The 11,137-nt window shown below is 37.3% G+C and overlaps 1 long non-coding RNA gene across 1 annotated transcript; it reads left to right on the forward strand.

Moving 5' to 3' along the window:
- Positions 1–6,737: 6,737 nt before the first annotated feature.
- Positions 6,738–8,947, forward strand: LOC107767547 (uncharacterized). Its single transcript, XR_001643934.2, has 2 exons — positions 6,738–7,234; positions 8,700–8,947. It is a non-coding gene; the product is annotated as an uncharacterized LOC107767547 (long non-coding RNA).
- Positions 8,948–11,137: the final 2,190 nt, after the last annotated feature.

Genomic DNA, 11,137 nt, shown 5'->3' on the forward strand with positions numbered 1-11,137 from the left:
GTATGAATTTCTGCTGGACTTAGAGTTGATTATGAGATTCTCGTACTTTTTATATGATGGCATGATAACTGTGGTGTGTTGTGTAGGATCGAGATTTGTATGTGCAAGGGCGTGGTTCAGTTTTCAAGGAAAGGTCATGAATTCTTAGGCAGCATGGACGGTTTTTGAGGTTTAGATGAATGCTATAACTATTTGGTATTGCTTGAGGAGAGTGTACATTTCAGAAGGTGCACTGTGTTTTGACTTACGAATGCTTCATTGATATTGCGGTACTCGCCTGGTTGATCGGCTGCTGATATTTAGATTTTATTATGTGGAACAGAAGAATTTTAGAAGCATTCCTCGTGGGATGGTCGTGTATGAGAGACGTGTTAGACATTCAGGCGGTGGAGTTAGAATAATATATGGTGATTCCTGGGTTCGACGGATTTGGAGACCAGGAGTTCTCAGAAGCGGATTGATTCGTGGTTGTGGATTGTTAAAACGTGGCCAAAGCTAGCCAGATGATAATATATGTTGTGGTTAGGTTATTGTGGACATTCAGAGAACTATTTATCTATTTGTGGATGACCAGAGTTGATTTGGGACCCATTGGTAGACCCAACGAGGATGTGTATTCTACACCAGGTCGGATTGGTCGACTCCGTACTACTATTGTTGGGGGATGTGCCATTCGATTAGAGTGGAGCTTATTCGTTCCATGATATGATCTATGTGTTACTCCTCTACGCTACGGGGGTTGTGATTTGTTGGTCATAAGCACAGATGGTGCGATTCTGTTTCGGCCTTATAGCCGAATTTGAGTGAGATGAGTATTTGGGTGTGGCATGACTGATTGCGCATTGGTTATGTTCTTTCGGGTTTGTGTGGCATTGTGTCATTTGCTTCTCCATGGGTATTGTCATGCACCTTGGGTATTTGATATCGAATTGCGTGTAGTTGTTAATTTTGAGCATGGTGGCTTGAGGTATTCCATATGGACCCGTGTTTGGATGGGGTCACGCATTGCAGCTGGGTTATGTCAGGATATGATCCTTTGTGTTAGATTCGTGTGTCTTGGTTTTACTATGTAAGATGGGTTTGTAACATTGCGGTTGTGGTGGTACTTGTTGAACTTGCGGGATGGTTCTCTTGTTTGAGTCATTTTCCATGATTGAGTACACTTGGGTTGTTGCTTATTGGTGCACGGATTACGTGGGTTGTGGTTTTAGGTTGTATTGATGTGGCATGTCACTAGAGTGGTTGTGTGGTGAGATGAGGTTATCGGACCTAGTATGGGTGCTATCGGATTTGTTTGTGATATATTTGGAAGGATAATGTCGTTGATCGACTTAGAATTTGCTATAGTTCCTGTCGAAGGAGAAGGAGCTCCATGACTTGTTGATATGATAAGTGATTTTTAGCTTATGTGTGTTTCTTTCATCATTGGCAGTGTACGAAGGTTTTAGAATGAGGTTTTGTTTGATATGAGGTTTATTTCAATTATTGGGTGTGTTTTGAGCAGTTGATGTGGTCAAAAGTTATTGTTGTGAGCATTTCAGTTATGTGGTACATCATGTGATTACATCTTGGGTTATGGTTATGGCTCGATACAGCTTATTCACATTTATACAGTGTGTAGGTGCGAGATGCAGATCTTATAAGAAATTCTGAATGTTGGAAAGTGGATTCTGTGGTTTAAGGGCTAAGGTTGAAGTAATGATCTTCAATATATTGTGTTGTCGGGCCTATATGGAATAGGGTGACGTGGGATCACCCCCGGGTATGTGCATGGTAAGGTTACACGACGGTTTGATATCTTGGAAACAACTCTTGGCATATTCGAGGACGAACGTATGTTTAAGTGGGGGAGGATATAACGACCCAACCGGTCATTTCGAGCATTTACACTTCGCTCGGTAGTTTGAGGGCATGAGTAGCTCTGTATGAAGTATTATGACTTATGTTAATCGTCGGTTTTAGTTTTCAGGTTATTTGGAATCGATTTGGAAGAATGAATTTCATGGTTTAAGCTTTAAGTTGGAAGAGTTGACCAAGTTTGACTTTTGTGAATTTGACCCTGGAACGTAGTTTTGATGGTTCTGTTAGGCCCGGATGGTGATTTTGCACTCGGGCGTATATCCGGATTTACATTTGGATGTCCGTAGAAGGATTTGGCACTAATTGGCGAAAGTTGGAAATTTGAAGGCTTGGAAAGTTCATAAGTTTGACCGAGAGTTGATTTTGAGGATATCAGATTCGGATTGTGGTTCCTAGAATTGGAATAGCTTCGTTATGTCATTTGAGACTTGTGTGCAAAATCTGAGTTCATTCCGGGTTGATTTGATATGTTTCGACGTGAGTCTTGGAAGTTGAAAAGTTTAAAATTTATTAAGTTCGATTTGAGGTGAGATTCATCATTTCGATGTTATTATACATGATTTGAGGCCTCGAGTAGGTCCGTATTATGTTATGGGACTTGCTGGTATGTTCAGGCGTGCTCTCGAGGGGCTCGGGTGAGTTTCAGACGAGGTTCGGATTTGTTTGGATCATTTTTGGCTAAAGTTGTTGGTGGCAGATCTGGTATGATCGCATTTGCGGCTGGGTTGCGCAGGTGCGATGGTCACAGAAATGACAGAGGAGTCGCAGAAGCGAGGTTCGAGCTAGTAAGGAAGACCGCAGAAGTGGAAGTAAGGGCGCATTTGCGCGTCCGTAGAAGCGTAAGACTAGCCGTAGAAGCGGCGTGTGGCACAGAAGTGGGAGCTATTTATCGCACCTGCGTGTGCGCAGAAGCGGGGAAAGCTCCGCAGGTGCGGAAGTCTGATCTTCAGAGGACTTCGCAGAAGCGAGAATTGTCCGCAGAAACGGAGGTCGCAGATGCGACAATATAACCGCATATGCGGAAATGCTATGCAAAAGCTATATATCGAGGTTTTGGTTCTTTTGTTCATATTTTGAGATGTGGGACTCGGATTGAGGCGATTTTGGAGGCAAATTTCATCACAAGGATTGGGGTAAGTGTTCTACACTCGGTTTTGATTATATTTTGAGATTTCATCTTTATTTTTAGTAATTGGATTATGGGCTTTAAAGAGAAAATTGGGGATTTTAGCCTAAAGTTTCATAGAGTGAGTTTTGAGTTTTGAATGTCGACTCGAAGTCGGATTTGAGTGAAACTAGTATGGTTGGACTCGTAATTGAATGGGTTGTCGGATTTTGTGAGTTTCATCAGTTTTCGAGATGCGGGCCCGGGTTGGGCTATCGGGTCAATTTCGGGTTTTTGATTAAGATTCGACCTTTATCATTTGAAATTATTTTCTTGTGCTTTATTTAATGTATTTGATTTTCTTTTGGCTAGTTTCGAGCCATTCGTAGGTCAGTACACGCGAGATGGCATTTTGGAGCATCGTTGGGCTTGTTCGGTATTGGAATTGGCTTGTTCGAGGTAAGTAACACTGCCAGGTGACTGGTGTATGGGCGTGCACTGTGTGAATTTTAACTCTGTTATTTCTGTGGTGCTGTGTAGTTACTTGAACTTATCTGTAATCATGAAATCTCTACGTACTAGAGTTATTGAGTTGTGATCTATTTAGAAACCATGTTTAGGCTACATGTTTATTCTGTTGGGACCCACTAAGGTCATTACTGCTGTTGGGTTATTTTCTTACATTGTAATTTCATACTCAGTCATGTTCATTCATTTCATATCATATCTCAGTCTTTGTTGCTATATATTGACACGTCATATCATCATTTTGGGCTAGTTTCATGGCATTGTGGGCCCGAGAGACTGCAGAGATTGATGACTGAGTGAGGCCAAGGGCCTGATTGTGAGATTATAGATACTGTAGTACATGAGTTGTCTGTGCAACACGTGAGTTGTCCGTGCAGCACGTGAGTTGTCCTTGCAGCACGTGAGTTGTCCTTGCAGATCCAGATATTGATATTATAGAACGTGAGTTGTCCATGCATCACGTGAGTTGTCCGTGCGGATTATAGTGCTTGGGCTGAAGGAGCCCCTCCGAAGTCTGCACACACCTCCAGTGGGCGCAGGTACCTATTGAGTGTGAGTGCTAGTGCCGAGTGATTGGGAGGACTGAGTGGATTGATACTTTGAGAGTATGCATATGGTTGTTCACTATGTTGCATAGCATTGACATGAACACTTGACATACAGTCATTCAGATGCATTTTCCTCATGTTGTACGGTATCACATCATTCATGACTTCTCAAACACACTGACATTTAGGTATAGAGATGTACTTTTCCTCATGCCATTTGATAATGAAACATTTACCTGTTGAAAAGTTTTGGAAGGAAAAATCATGACTTTACAAACTTATTCATATTTTGGTTGTTTCGGTAAAAGATTTGGGTTTATCACTGATATACTTGAAGAGCATGCCTATTTTCTGGAATTGTGAACGAGCTGAACATTATATTTTTGAGTTATTTACTGTACCACTTTTTATTATATTGTTATGAGTTATTATTGGCTATTGGTGTTGGGCCTTGACCTGTGTTCCAGCTCGTCACTACTTTCAACCTAAGGTTAGGTTTGTTACTTATTGAGTACATGGGGTCGGTTGTACTCATATTACACTTCTGTACCTTGCGTGCAGATACTGGATGTTGATGCTGTTGTGATCGACGAGAGCGGGATTTGAAGACATTCCTGCATTCCGTTTGTAGCTGCCTCTTATTCATGGTAGCCTTAGACTTATAAAGATCTGTTTATGTACATTTTAAATAGATGATGTATTTATTTCACACCAGTTTTGTAAATTCTAATCTTTGAAACTCATGATTTATACTACCAGTCCTTGGGAAGTTCTTGTATAAAAGCGGTTGTAATTTCATTTCTTTTCATAATAAATCTCATTTGAATTGGTTAGTTGTTAATTGGCTTACCTGACTAGTTGAGTTAGGTGTCATCTCGATTCAGTAGATTTTGGGTCGTGACACGTTGTAAGTGGTAAATTAGCTTTATTTCGTAAGTAGCACCCTGCCAAATGGGTTGCTACAACATCTGACCTATTGCTAATTTCGTCACCTGATTAATCAATTTGGCCATATCTGTCGTTATAGTTGTTAGCTCATCTAGATCAACTACACATGCTACCCTATATTTAATTGTCGTTCATGGTTCCCCATCACCTTACCAATTATGATCATTCGCTGTGAAGTTATACAAGAAGGTCTGGATTTCGATGTAAGGTTTTCCATGTAGCTATCCCCACATGTCGAGTCAAGATTCATCTTTGATGACACATCCATCCCATCAACAAAAGTGTGACCCAATACCGCGTCAGTCCGATAGTGATATGGGTAGTCTCTGAGCAGTTTCTTGTATCTTCCCATGCTTGACAAAGAGTTTCTCCATCCCATTATTGAAACCCAAGAATCTATCTTCTCAGTAACTTTGTCTTCTTTGTGGGGAAGAACCTCATCAAAACATTTCGGGCTAAATCATCCCAAGTGCGGATCATAGTAGCAAGCTCTTTTTGCAACCATTTTTTGCTTTCCCCAGTAGTGAAAAGGGAAACAAGTTAGTATGATGTAATCCTTGAAAACGTTCAGATAATTGTAGGTATCCGTAGTTTCGAGAAAGTTTTGCATGTGCCTCTGCGGATCTTCATGAGAAAGACCCACAAATTGCTCTGTGGACTGAATCAACTGCACCATGTACTATTTAAGCTCAAAGTGAGCAGTAATGTCAGGCTTCATAATAGCATGAGTCATGTTAGCAAGATTATGCCTTATAGCCTCTATCACCGACCGCTCGTCGTTTTCTGCCATCTCTATTAGTTGTTGTTGGATTGTGATGCCCAACTCTGCAGATCTAGCTTTAGTTTCAGCCTCCCTTCTTAATCTGTGAGGAGTTCTTTATATTTTCAAATCAAAAGGGAGAATGTCATCAAAACTCCTGCTCCTCTACATTTAAGAGAAAAATTAAATCTTTAACGTGTTGACATCCAATTTTGCCCCTCTTTTCTTCCAAATTGTTTACTTGAGCTTCTAATCTCGTTAATGACATAATATTATTTAATCTGGTATTTTTAGTACAATTTAGACTTATAATTATTGCTCAAGTTGTTTTATTCAAAACTAATCAATCAACGATATTTTCTTTACAAATATCTCTCTTTGTATTACATTAACCCTACTTTTATGTATAGAATATTTTACCCAAGTTATTTTTTATATTATTTGCATGGCCGTTGTAATGATTGTATACTAAGATAGATTTTGGCATTTTAATTCATAATCATTCTGTTTAAGCACTACAACACTATTTGATATAAATATCCATTGCTAGACATGTCAAGCAATTTAATTGTCTACTTAATATTATTATTGCTAATTATTATAGATATTATTATTATTATTTTGGTCCAAGTTAGAAGTCCAAGTAAATAAAAGGAAGAAGGGAAACGGTCCATTACCTTAAGGGACTAGCCCATTTCAGATTATTCCTACCCACAAGAGAAGTCCAAATCTGCCAACTCAATAGCCCAAGAACAAGACAAAGTCAGCCCAAATCCACCCAACCAGCAACCCAAAATCCTCCACTTATAGCCCAATTATATAACACTCTAGAACTCCATCGAAACTACGTCGTTTTGATAAATATGCCAAACTTAATCTCAGCCATTGGCACTCTTAATCCTATGGTTGGAATTTATTACTTCACTCTCTCTCTCTCTCTCTCTCTCTCTCTCTCTCTCTCTCTTCACGTGATGTCAGTTGACCAAGACCCCATATTTTCTATTTCTCTACTTCATCTTCTCTTTACTTTATTTGAACAGAGGAGACAGAACTCACCAAAAATGGTGAAAAGTCGGGCTGTCATCTATGTCACCACTGATCAAGACAGAACGGCTCATATGGCCGTTTGAATTTCAAATCCCGCCCTGAAATTAAGCCCTAGATTTTTCATTATAAATAATGGTGTTTTGAGGCCATTTGAGAAAAAACGGGGGCCGTTGCCTTCACCCTTCGAAACCAAATTCTTGGCCGCTCTTCTCCTATCTAAAATTTACTCTTTGCCTATTAGCTATCTCCTAAAGAAAAGCTTTAACTACAAGTCTACAACACCTCTACTGTCTCTATTTGGTATTTACCATAGCAGAAATTTGGTTATCCTTTATTTATTTTAGTCGAGTCTGCTTTTGTCCGAGAGGGAGGAGTAAAGTCGAGATCGAAGTTCGATAGCGCATCCACGACCCTCCTCAGTTCACTGCCCTGCAAAAGGTACGTATCTTCTCCTTTCGCTCTCATTTTGATTCTAATTAGAGCATGTTCGATTCCTGGTGCGTGTTTGCTTCGAGGGTTGTTAGTTTCTATTAAGTTTTTATGTTTGGTGCTATAAAAATGGCTCTAATTTATGTTTGTTTAAGGGAATGACTCTATGACTAAAGTTGTTAGCAACAATCCTTCAAGGAGATTATGTTCTGGTGTGTATTGTTAGAAGCATGCCTGACTGGTATTTGATAAAATTCTCACATGAAAATAAATACCCATTTCCTTTTAGATACTATGATTTTAAGAAGGATTTTATCATGAGCTAGTCGTCTTGCAAAACATTTATTTGCTATTGTAAATTAGAACCCTTTTTGCCTAAACATCATGCTTAGGATTTCAATTAGCTTGTTTAAGAATAGATTTTGTCTAAATGTACACTGTTAAATGAATACTTGATTTACTTGTGTCTTCACACTTTAGACAGCATGTCCCTAGGAGTTTATGTTTTTACTCATCGTGTAAAAAATGAGATCCCTTCTTTAGTGTGAACTGTAAGTGTTCATGAATGACTATAAGCGATTTGCTTACTTAAGGTAATTTAAGAGGATAATACTTAGACAATAAATTATTACTTATTCATTTAAGCACAGAAGAAACATATTCTTGTTGAAATATGAATGTATCTACTTTTCTTGCTTTTTAAGAGATAGAAAATATGACTCTGGGATTAGCAAATGTAGTATCATGCCTATAAGACATTGATGGAAAGGAGATGATATGTGTATATCTAATATGTTAACCTGGATGTGTTGAAATTGCGTCCCCCATGATTTAGTTTATGGAACGAGAACAAAAAGAAGTAGCAATGAATACATTTTCTGTTAATGGTATCAAGTAAAGGTTTTCATGAATTCTTGTTTAGTTTGCAGTCCTATTTCTTGGTCTAAATTGTGAGCATGTATCACGTTTGGGAAAAACTTATATTTTACATTAACTGATTAAATAGCATGTGATGAGGTAGTGAATGATTTGGTAAGAACTCTGTCAAATGATATACCTATTAGAATTTTTAGTGAACCCCCTCATGAGTTGATATAATGCTTAGTGTTCTTTTAGCAAAGACCATATATATACCCTGTTTTCCTTAACATTGTAACTGTTTGCGTTTGTCTCCTAGACTTTAATATAGGTGTCTTGTTTGTAGTTGATTTTATTTCGAACACATTAAATGGCTTTGATTAGCGAACTTGTTTGTAGTTGATTTTATTTCGAACACATTAAATGGCTTTGATTAGCGAAGAATTAACACAAAATTGACTTTATTAGCATGAATTTCTGGTTTTAAAAGTTGTTTGCAAACTGGATAACATTGTGACTTTATCCATTTTATCTCTTACTATCAATTTTAAAGAATCAATAGTTCGCTGCTCTAATTTTTTATCTTTATTTCTTTCTCTACATGTACACCCTGGAGCAAATGGAGTCTTAATTCGAGACTCTCGCAGCGGAGTCTCATAGAGACTCAACGCTACCACCACCACATGGAGTCATTGCATACCATCTTCCTTAGAGCACCGGATAGCGAGAAAAACAAGCGAAATGCTTGGGGAAGCCTATGGCATCTTTCATTCATGCTATTTGACATTTACTTGTGTGATTTAAGTTTATCTCCAATTTCTGGGATTATATGTTAAAATTCGTGTTAGCATAGTATGTTTACTCTTATTGTCGATTTGGTACTATCTTAATCACATAAATGTAGCCTTTAGAGTTTAGATATAGAAACTAAGAAACATTTTTCTTAAAATGACCCTTCCAAAACTTTTCTAATGGCGATAATAAGCATAAGATGTTTTTCTAAAGAACACATGTTAAAACTGTCTTTCTTTCCTTTAACAATATCCAACGTAGTAATTTTTTTTTTTTTTTTTAAAATCTCTTTCTTTTAGGGATGTCTTAAATTGTTGGTTTCATCAAATCAAAACTAGTTTCTTAAACCTATTAGATCCTTAAAACGGTTTAAACATTTTTCTCAACTTTAAATAGCTAAGTTAAAAAGAAGTCAGCCGATACCAATTACTACATTTTTTTTACTTAGTTATAATTTGTCACCTAGTTGGCATATATTTAGTACTTAAACACTTAGAAGACATAAAATTTAGCGTACTTTTAATTGTGAAATCTTATACTAATTAACCTGAGTTTGGCCGGTAACCGTAGTTAACGGATCGCATAGGGTGCTTTTACAACCTTCCTTTCCCTATAGGATTAATTAGAACCCATAGACCATAAAACAGAGTTAACTTTAGCCATTACTTAGATAAAACTAGTGTCCTAATTCACCTTAGAATTAATTAGGTGGCGACTCTCTTTTCATTAATTAACCTCTCTCTTTTTATTATGTTATACTCCCATTTGACCCGTGTTAAAATGGGGTATAACAGCTTGGCGACTCTGCTGGAATACTAGGTTCTAAACCATAACAAGCAAGTTAATAATATATTTGATTTGTTTGTTTGTAATTATGCTTATCTGAATTGCCTTATGTGATAAATTTTTTTATATGAATTGTTTATCTCTATACTTATTGCTTTATATAAATTATCATTTTGTTTCAATTCCTCCACTCCTGAAAAATTCACACAAAGCACACACCTAGCGGTTACGTGGTTTACGGCCGTGCACTTTTCAAAAAAATATCTTTTAGGGGAAAGTTCGTGGGTAAGTCGATCATCAATGCAGTCGATAGTCACGGGTTTTCCACTCTCAAGTTGTCCGCTTGGGAGAAGACCAGTCTAGAAAAACCCACTATTAATCGGCCTAAGATAGAGCTAAACCAAAACCCTTTTAAGAGCATGCATCATTTTAACCTTAGGATTTAATACCTGAGGTGTATTAGTTAATCTTACCTAAATGATCAAGTGGGTTTTCAACCCAAGTGACAGGTATATGTGCATTATTTGAAGGGTGAGCATGCCAATTATGACATAATCTTGCGGAACAACGAGAAGCCTAAACATGGCAAAATATATTTTATTTACTTCTTTTGATCTTTTGATGAAATATATATACTTTCTTTTGACCAAAAAGAAGAGGTTTAAGAAGTTTTAAACTATTTATTTTCTTTTCAAAAATAGAGCTATTTAATTAATTTACACAAAGAGGCCCCCACATATGACACACTATTTTTTGCTTTGGATTGTGTCACATGCGTTGCTTGCTTACTTGCTATGTTGCTTACTTGCAAATCTTTATTCATATATTCTTTCTTTAGCTATCATCTTTCGGAATTAAGAAGAATAATCACCAATCGTCCAGCGCTTAGCGCTCTTTAATGATTCTAGAGCACCGTTTAGGTATTTACTTAGGTCCAGATTTCTGTTAGGTCCACTCAAATTCTTAGAATATAATTAAAATATTCTTTTAGTCTCTAGGCATGATCGTCTATTTTTATAAGATAGGATGTTTTGCCCGCAAACCCTTCAACAAGCTTGGTTTGTCATGAAATTCCTCAATATTCGTGCCTTAAATCTTTAAGCAACAATGAGCATCTTACTCCCTATAGCAAATATCATTACTTTTTTAAGGACTGGCATAAAACCTATTAGATCCTTAAAACGGTTTAAACATTTTTCTCAACTTTAAATAGCTAAGTTAAAAAAAAGAAGTCAGCCGATACCAATTACTAACATTATTTCTACTTAGTTATAATTTGTCACCTAGTTGACATATATTTAGTACTTAAACACTTAGAAAAAATAAAATTTAGCGTAAAAAATTGTGAATCTTATACAAATTAACCTGAGTTTGGCCGGTAACGTAGTTAACAGATCGCATAGGGTGCTTTTACAACCTTCCCTATAGAATTGTCATGACCCAAAATCCAATTAGTCGTGATGACATCTAACCCAA

The sequence above is a fragment of the Nicotiana tabacum genome, chromosome 9 (genome assembly GCF_000715075.1).
Source record: "Nicotiana tabacum cultivar K326 chromosome 9, ASM71507v2, whole genome shotgun sequence".
Lineage (NCBI taxonomy): Eukaryota > Viridiplantae > Streptophyta > Magnoliopsida > Solanales > Solanaceae > Nicotiana > Nicotiana tabacum.